The 9,915-nt window shown below is 41.0% G+C and overlaps 1 pseudogene; it reads left to right on the forward strand.

The window, feature by feature from the left end:
- The first annotated feature begins 1,424 nt into the window (after window positions 1-1,424).
- LOC133753276 (small ribosomal subunit protein uS2-like) lies at window positions 1,425-1,942 on the forward strand (annotated as a pseudogene).
- The last annotated feature ends 7,973 nt before the right edge of the window (window positions 1,943-9,915 follow it).

Raw genomic sequence — 9,915 nt, forward strand, 5'->3', positions numbered from 1 at the left:
ATTTGGTAACCTGCCTGAGTACTTATGATAGCTGATGGAGAGAGCCTAAATTCAAACCCAGGTCTATCTAACTGCCTTTCCAGGATTTTTTGTAACCATCTACAATCCTACCTCATATATGCACTCTGTTCAGTCTCCTTCCCCATACCTGTAAGATCAGGTGGATCATTCTTTCATCATCCCCCCACAGAATTCCTTCTTCCATTATTTTATCTGTGGGCTCACTTCCTTAAAAATGTGTATTATGTAACTGGTACTCATGCTGTTTTAGATGTATTGTGTTTTATTTTTTTTGAATATGCCAAAGAACCTTGGTTGAGGCTATTCTAAGCCTCACACTATGCTACAAGCTTTACATATACTTTTTTTTTTTTTGGACAGGCAGAGTTAGACAGTGAGAGAGAGAGAGAGAGAGAGAGAGAGAGAGAGAGAGAGAAAGGTCTTCCTTTTCCGTTGGTTCACCCCTCAAATGGAATCATCAGAGCAACCTTGTGAGATGTGTACTGCCATTTCCCATTTTTTTTCAATAAATTGGAACTTGGAAATATTAACTGAGTTCCCCGAGTCAAGTTCATGTCAGAATGGAGACAAAATTCAAGGCCCATCCCTTGGATGAAAGGGTTCAAATAAAACTAGAGAGCCCAATCATCAGTACACCTATGTTGACTATAAATGGTACCTAAAGAGCCCATATTCTTAGTGTGACAGGCAAAATCAAGTCACATCCCAGAAATCTGTGCCAAGTATAATACAAATTGGATGGAAATACATTGCTTATATTGATCTACCTTCTAATAAAAATGAGAGGTAAAATTTAATAAATGCTTCCTATGATGCTAGGCTTGATTTTAAGCAACGCTTCACTTATATTGACTCATTAAATCCTCATAGTAATACAATGAGGTAGGTGATATTATTATCCCCATTTTGCAGGTGAAGAAACTGACATTCTGAAAGCTTAAGTAACTTGACATAGGTCACATGCCTAAAAATTCAGATAAAATGAGGAAAATCCAGTTATTTACTTTTTTTTCTTGAAATGCCAGGAAAGAGGTGACATAATTTTGTTGTCTGATTTACAAAATCAAACAATTTTCATATGTGTTGTGGAAATAGATTTTTTTTTTTGCTTTATTGCTAGAGGGGGTATGTGTTAGGTTTCCAGTAGATGCCTTAAATTAAGGATAGTATAATTAGAAAATGCAGTTTGGTGGTCTAGAACTGGCTAATGAATTTCTTTTTATTTTTGACTCATGAACCTTTATATCAGTTTAAGACTGTTTAGATGTTTCATTTTTTTGTTTTTTATTGCTTTTTAAATTTTTTTTAAAGATCTACACTGGAGCTATGCCTACTGCTGGCCGCTTCGTACCTGGAACCTTCACTAACCACATCCAAGCAGCCTTTCAGGAGCCACATGTTCTATGGTTACTGATCCCAGGGCTGACCACCAGCCTCTCTTGGAGACATCTCATATGAGCTTGCCTACCATTGCTCTGTGTGACACAGACTCTCCTCTGTGCTATGTGGACAGTGCCATCCCATGAAACAACAAGAGCACCCACTCAGTGGGTCTGATGTGGTGTATGCTGGCCCTAGGAGGTTCTGTGCATGCATGATACCATCTCCTGTGAACACCCATGGGAGATCATGCCTGATTTCTGCTTCTATAGAGATCCTGAAGAGATTGAAAAAGAAGAACAGGTTGCTGCTGAAAAAGCTGTGACCAAGGAGGAGTTTCAGGATGGATGGGCTGCCCCAGCTCCTGAGTTTACTGCTACTCAACCTGAGGTTTCAGACTGGTCTGAAGGCGTGCAGGTTTCTCTCTGTGCCTATTCAGCAGTTCTCTGCTGAAGACTGGAGTGCTCAGCCCGCCACTGAAAACTGGTCTGTAGCTCCCACTGATCAGGGCACCGAATGAGGAGGAACAAACACTGAGTGATCTCAAGCTGCTCTTTACAGTGTATGAAGAAAAATGGAAATAAGGTTGATGGAAAATAAACACCAGTATATATATATATATATATATATATATATATATATATATTATATGTATAATTATATGTATAATTCCTAAAACATAATATATATGATTTATTTGAAAGGCAGAATCACAGAAAGAGAGGAAGAGACAGAGAGAGATTTTTCCATCTGCTGGTTCACTCCCCAAATGGCTGCAATGACCAGAGCTGAGTCAATCTGAAACCAGGAACCAGGAGTTTCTTCCAGGTCTCCCATGTGGGTACAAGGGCCCAAGCACTTGCACCATCCACCGCTGCTTTCCTAGGCACATTAGCAGGGAGCTGGATTGGAAGTTGAGCAGCCGGGACTTGAACCGGTGCCTATATAGCATGTGGGGAGTGGGCTGTATGTGGCAGCTTAACCTGCTACACCAGCCCCTCATGTTTTATTTTTAAATAATATTGTTTGAGCATTTGCAATTGTGATTTTAAGGGAACACACAAAAATATATATTCCTGCTTGCAGTTTCTTATTAGCACATGCTGGAGGTTTGGAATGAGGCTGCGTTCGTCAACCATTCAAAAATGCATTGTAAGTGGTGTAGCGCTAGGGAATAGTTTTTTACAATAAACAAGTCTATAGTCAGTCCTTGCCACAAGGTGGCAGTGTTGTCCAGCTTAGGAATCAAAAGTCTAAATGATATTTCAAGTTAGGATTTCATAAAAATGTACATATTATTCGAATTTGACATTTTCTTCCTTTCCAGATATAATCAGAAAGTTATAAAAATCTACTTTAATCTTAACATACTTTTTTATTCAAAATCTAGCCTAAGGGCCGGCACTGTGGCCTAGCAAGTAAAGGCGCTGCCTGTGGTGCCGGCCTCCCATATGGGCGCCTGTTCAAGTCCCGGCTGCTTCACTTCTGAACCAGCTCTCTGCTATGGCCTGAGAGAGTAGTAGAGGATGGCCCAAGTCCTTGGGCCCCTGCACCATCGTGGGAGGTATGGAAGACCTTTCTCTCTGTCTTTCCCTCTCACTGTCTGTAACTCTCTCTCTCAAATAAATAAATAAAATATTAAATAACAAGAACAAAAAAATCTAGCCTAGTGAGTATTTTAAGCCAATACCTGTTAGATTCTAACTGTTCAGAATGTACATATTTTGTCCATTCTAGCAATATATTTTTGGATTAATATTAATAGATCTGCAAATATTGATATGTTTGTGCATTTAAAATCTAATGACTGCACTAAAATCTCTTTTCAGAATGTGCTAAATAAAAATCTAGTACAGTATTGTGAATTCCATCTCCAGCTTGGGTTTCATCTAAATGAATCCTTACAACTGGGAAAAGTATTTGTATAATTTTCATCCATAGAAAGGAGAGCTGAAATTTGTGGGGATCTTCCTATACCTCAGAGCCAGTGTATTTTCCTCTGCACTTTAAGTTGATAGGCTTTTTTTTTAAAAAAAAAAACCCTGTAGGATACAAACAGGAAGCAAAGAGACGAAGGGAGGGAAGGGAAGTAAGAAGCAGCTCTGGAGGAGAAGGAGGCTCGAGGCAAAGGCCCAGACTGGAGTAGAGTTCACAAACTGGGTGAGTTTTGGGAATAAAAACTTAAAGTATTTTGGAGACATTCATCAATAATCACTTACTTTTTTTTAAAGATTTATTTAATTGAAAGTCAGAGTTGCACAGAGAGAAGGAGAGGAAGAGAGAGAGAGAGAGAGAGAGAGAGAGAGAGAGAAGTCTTCCATCCGATGGTTCACTCCCCAATTGGCTGCAATAATCAGAGCTTGGCTGATCAGAAACCAGGAGCCAGGAGCTTCTTCTGGGTCTCCCACATGGGTGCAGGGGCCCAAGGACTTGGGCCATCATCTACTGCTTTCCCAGGCCATAGCAGAGAGCTGGATCAGAAGTGGAGCATCTGGAACTCAAGCCATTGCCCATATGGGATGCCGGCACTGCAGGCGGTGGCTTTACCCACTGCACCACAGTGCCAGCCCCTCCATGTAGCATTTTAAAAATTTACTGTTATTCAACAAATGTCTATTAAACATCAACCACGTGCCAAACTGTTTAAGGCCCCATTAAATATGTATCAAATGCAGGGACTATGGCAAAGACTTCATGTGCATAATCCATTTAGTCCTCTCAATGAGGTAAACATAGAGATTGGGATTTCACAGACAAGGACATTGAAGTTCAGAGAAGTTAACCCACTTGAAATCACACAACTTGGAAGTAACAGAGTCAGGACTATCATGACTCCAGAGCACACTGTTTCTGAATCAGATGCTGAGTCACTTCACGGCTTAAGTATGTGTTTTCACTTATTGAACCTATCCCGTATTTGATGTATTGACTTGCATTTCGTTTCCAATTTTGTGGTAATATTCTGGTGAATATATTTGCACAATACATTTCAAAATAAATATCACTTTGAGTATTCCCTGGAAATCTCGGAGACTTTTTGAAGAAAAAAATAGTGGATGAAACCTAGCCAAAAGCTCTATTGAATGTGCTAAAATATGGGGTGAGTGTCATGGCACAGCAGGTTAAGACCCTGCTTCAGACACCCACATCCCATGTCAGAGTGCTGGGTTGAGTCCTGGCTATGCCTCTTCCAACCCAGCTTCATGCTAGTGTATCCTGGGAGGCAGCAGAAGATGGCTCAAGTGTTTGGACCACTGCCACTCATGTGTTTGGGTTAAGTGCTGGATTCCTGGTTTTGGCCTGGCTCATTCCAGCTGTTGTGGACATCTGGGGAGTGAACCAGCAGATGAAGACCTCTCTCTCTCCATCTCCTCCTCCTCCTCCTCTTCTTCTTCTTCCTCCTCCTTCTCCTCCTCCTTCTCCCTCTGTTGCTCCACCTTTCAAATAGATGAAAGTAAAGAAGTAAACAGTTTGAAAAGATGATTAGATGCCTTGCATTTGCTATATAGAACAGTTAGGTAAAAGATCTTCCTCAGCATACAAGTTTTAGCACATACCCAGGGAATGTCAAGCTACAACATTCCTTTTCATGGTAAAAAAATGTTTTTATTATTTTTACTCTAAGTCCTCAAATAATTTCCAGGAGAATCAGAGGAAAGTGGTGCATTAAAGCTATCTTTAAAAGGAGTTTTAGACAGCATTATTAGCAATTAATGATATAAAAATTTCTACTTTTTTCCATTTTATTTTAATGACAAAGACTAGATTTGTCTTTTTTAATGACAAACACTAGATATAAAGTATGCTTAAGTGAATAAAAGGCCAAAAGGAAAAATTCACATGCTGGAATAAAATAATTCAGGAAATATTTATTAAATAACTTGTCCCCCTCTGATTCTTAGTTATTAAGAAATTTAATGTAATTTAAATCCTGCTTTTCCCCCTTCAAATAATCTTCCTTTTAAACTGCCTGATAACTGAAGTAAATATTATTATAATCTTACTTTTCTAGTCTCTTCAAATATCCCTGCTCCTGTACTTCTCTGCAGGGAACTCCTCTCTCTGGAACATGGTTAAGGTGAGGCAGGGGACAGATACTGCAGCTGTGGTCAGAGATTGATATTCTCTCCCCCTTTTTTGTACTCACTAAACTCAATAATCTCTCACCATTTGTTTGTTGTGTTTCTGAAATATCCCAAGTTTTAAAGGAGCTTCCAGCTCCAAAAGAGGAATAATGCCAGTCTTTCTCCACCTCTAATCAAAAAACAATATTTTTGGAGAAAATGAGAATTATAGATAAAAATTCTTCAGAGGAACACAATTTGGGGATGAATGAAGACATAAAAGCTAACAAGATTGATGAAACTGAGGATATGGTTTACTTTGGAATTATTAGGAAACATACAACATTAGCAGGAAGCAAAGTTAGAGGAAGCACATTTCCAGAAATTGAGTTTGTATCAATGGCATTTGATGAGACAGTTCTACTGAATTTGAACTTTAGCACTGAAGAATCAAAGCAATAAACTATCTTTTGCAATAGCTTGGGCTAATAGAAAATGTTATTACCATGACTGTTGTGCTTAGTTAATAAGTACTCACTAGATGCTAGTGATTTTGCAACAGAGTCCAAGATATTCTCCTTTTCTTCTGCTAGCCTAGACATTACAAGCAACGTAGAGTCTGTCACAGAGAAGGGTTAACAAAAGTGAGTCCTTCTTTAGTTGTCCCTGGGCCCTGTGGACCATCACTGATCTGGTGATGCTCTCAGCATTGTAATGGCCTTCAGTTGGGTGGAGTGCAGAGAATCTCAGAGGTTTATCTTTTTGATCTTCTGTTCTCTCCCAAGATGCTCTCAATGGCCTGGGATGTTCTGGGGCTGAGGGAAGGAGTTCAGAACTCAATCTAAGTCTCCCACATGGGTGACAGAAACCTAATCATTTGCATTAGCAGGCAGCTGGAGTCAAGGGCCAGAGCTGGTTATTGAACATAGATGCACTTATGTGAGATTTAAGTATCTTAAATGACATTTTAATCACTAAACTAAATGCCAACCTCCTCCCTTAAATCTTAGTGATCCCTTGATATCAGCTTTGGTTACAATCTCAAGCTACAGTCTCTATGATGGGGAAAGGGGGCTCATCTACTTGCCACTCACCTACCTACCTTAAACTCTACAGTTGGAGGTGGGGGATGAGGATGGTAAGATGTTGGTTAAAATGTACACATTGTAGTAACACAGGCAAAATAAGTTTTGGAGATCTAGTATGCAGCATAGTGGCTATAACTCATGATAACATATAGCATACATGAAGATTGCTAAAAGAGCAGTAGTGCGTATGTGTTCTCATCACAAAAGAATGTGAGGTAATGTTTAATTCCAGCATTCCACAATGTATGAGGGTACTTCAAAAAGTTCATGGAAAATGCCATGAAAAGGTTAATTCATTTTGGTGCAAAATGTTTTGAAATCCATGCAGATGGGGAATCTTCAAAAAAGTCATGGAAGTGGATATTGTGAAAAAACTATGCATATATTTTTTTAAATAAAACCAGTTTTATTCTTTAGATATATTGAACTTCTTTCACTTCCTGAGTGCAGACCCTCTCCCTCTCATAGGCAAATCTCTCATGCATTTATTTATTTCCTTGAGGGAGACAGAAACAGAGAAAGAGACAAATAGACAGAGCTCCTATCCACTGGTCCACTCTCCAAATGCCTGCATCAGAAAGGGTTGGACCAGGCCAAAGCCGGGAGCTAAGAACTCAATTCAGGCCTCCCACATGGGTGTCATGAACCAAATTATTTCATCTATCACTGCTGCCTCCCAGGGTCAGCATTAGTAGAAAGCTAGAGTCAGGAGACGGGTGCTCTTATCCACTTCTCAATCCTCAACTTTTAAGTTCATTATTATTCATGGTTCAAGTCTCAAATTAGACATAACTTTTGGCAGATATCTTCCTTACCCTCTTTTAAACAAAGTTGATCCTCATAGACTCCCCATTGCACTCTGTTGAAAACTGCCAGAAGAAAATAACCACTTTAGAATGATCTGGGGAGCTGATTGAAATGCAGATTCCCTGGATTCACCCTCCAGGTGTTCTGCAGTGGTTTTGGTGTAAATTTAACAAGCATCCAAAATGATTCTGATGAGCATACTAAGGTTTAAAAACCACATTCTGGGTTTTTAAACCATTGTGGTGCAGGGAGTTAAACTGCCACCTGTTGCCAGCATCCTATATGGGTGCCTATTCAAGTCTTGGCTCCAATCCAGCTCCCTGCCAATACCCCTGGGAAAGCAGCAAAAGATGGCCCAAGTACTTGGGCTCCACCCGGCATGGGAGACCCAGATGGAGTTCCAGGCTCCTGGCTTCCACCTGGTCTAGCTCCAGCCACTGAAGCCATCTGGAGAGTGAAACAGCAGATGGAAGGTTCTCTCTCTCTCTCTCTCTCTCTCTCTCTCTCTCTCTCTAACCCTGTCTTTCAAATAAATATGCAAATCTTTTTTAAAAAGAAAAAGAACTATATTTTGTCACACTGCTCATCACTCTGGGTTAATATTGTACACTTACCTCTTCTCTCTACTATGGAATGAGAGCCAGAACAATGTCTGTCTTGATCATTATCTTATTACTAGTGCCTATCATATGGTTAGTCCTCATTTGTCTTGGAATGAATGAACGAATGAATGAATGAAAAACAGAAGTGAAAAGGAAAGAAAGTTTCTTTCTGCATGGCTATTGAACCCTGCATACCTGCGATTACGAAAAAAAACATGCCCTAAGAACACACACACTAAATGCAAGACATTTACCTACTCCAGAATTGACTGCCATAACAATTGCCAAGTCTGATTTCCTAAGTCTTATACTCAAAATTGTAGATTATTTTTCAGAAACAAAAAGAACATGTACACAATATACCAAACTGTGAACTCTGGTTGTGGCTGCAGAGTAGGAGTCGGGATAGGGTAAGTGATTTCAGATTTTACCTTGTATACTGATGTACTTTTTTTTTTTTTTTTGACAGGCAGAGTGGACAATGAGAGAGAGAGACGGAGAGAAAGGTCTTCCTTTTTGTCGTTGGTTCACCCTCCAATGGCCGCCGCGGCCGGCGCACCGCGCTGATCCGATGGCAGGAGCCAGGTGCTTCTCCTGGTCTCCCATGCGGATGCAGGGCCCAAGCACTTGGGCCATCCTCCAGTGCACTCCCTGGCCACAGCAGAGAGCTGACCTGGAAGAGGGGCAACCGGGACGGAATCGGTGGTCCAACCGGGACTAGAACCAGGTGTGCCAGCGCCGCGGGCGGAGGATTAGCCTATTGAGCCGTGGCGCCGGCCTGTACTTTTGTTTTTTAAGATTTTATTTATTTATTTGAGGGGCAGAATTACAGAAACAGTGAGATACAGAGAGAAAGGTCTTCCATCCACTGGTTCACCCCCCAAATGGCTGCAAGAGCTGGAACAGGGCTGATCTGAAGCCAGGAGCTTCTTCAGGGTCTCTCACATGGGTACAAGGGCCTATGCACTTGGGCCATTTTCCACTGCTTTTCCAGGCCATAAGCAGAGAGCTGGATCAGAAGAGGAGCAGCTGGAACACAAACCAGCGCCCATATGGAAAGCCTCCTATACCACAGTGCTGGCCCCTATATACTAAATGTACTTTTAAAAAAATTCAGAGTATAGGCCGGCGCCGTGGCTCAACAGGCTAATCCTCCGCCTTGCGGCGCCGGCACACCGGGTTCTAGTCCCGGTCAGGGCACCGATCCTGTCCCGGTTGCCCCTCTTCCAGGCCAGCTCTCTGCTGTGGCTAGGGAGTGCAGCGGAGGATGGCCCAAGTCCTTGGGTCCTGCACCCCATGGGAGACCAGGAGAAGCACCTGGCTCCTGCCATCGGAACAGTGCGGTGCGCCGGCCGCAGCGCGCTACCGCGGCGGCCATTGGAGGGTGAACCAACGGCAAAAGGAAGACCTTTCTCTCTGTCTCTCTCTCTCACTGTCCACTCTGCCTGTCAAAAAAAAAAAAAATTCAGAGTATATATTACATTTGAAGTTTTTAAAATTACCAAAATAATGTTTTAAAATCAAGGGCTATGTTATTAACCATGATTTATAAATATAGCTGGTTTACAAAAATGCATTTGGATAGTTGGTTACAATACAACATTTTCTGTGATATTTTGATATCACGGATTGATGTGGAGCTATTTAGCTTTGAACTCTTGCTCTACTTATTTCTTCTGTCAATTTTCAATATGACCCCGGGGTATATCCTTTCCATCATAATAGCCAAGTCTTATTAAGTAGATATTGAAGCAGTTGAGTGAAGAGGCACTAGCTTTGAAGTTAAATAGTACTCAGTTTGAATTCTGGCACTGGCATTTACAAATTCTGTTGGGCTTCAACTTTACCAATTGCCTGAGTTCAGTGACATAACATGTAACTCACATGTAACAAGCTGTATGAAGTGTATTTATTACTTACAAATAGTCAGCAAGGGACAGCAGAACTCTAAGA

The sequence above is a fragment of the Lepus europaeus genome, chromosome X (genome assembly GCF_033115175.1).
Source record: "Lepus europaeus isolate LE1 chromosome X, mLepTim1.pri, whole genome shotgun sequence".
NCBI lineage: Eukaryota > Metazoa > Chordata > Mammalia > Lagomorpha > Leporidae > Lepus > Lepus europaeus.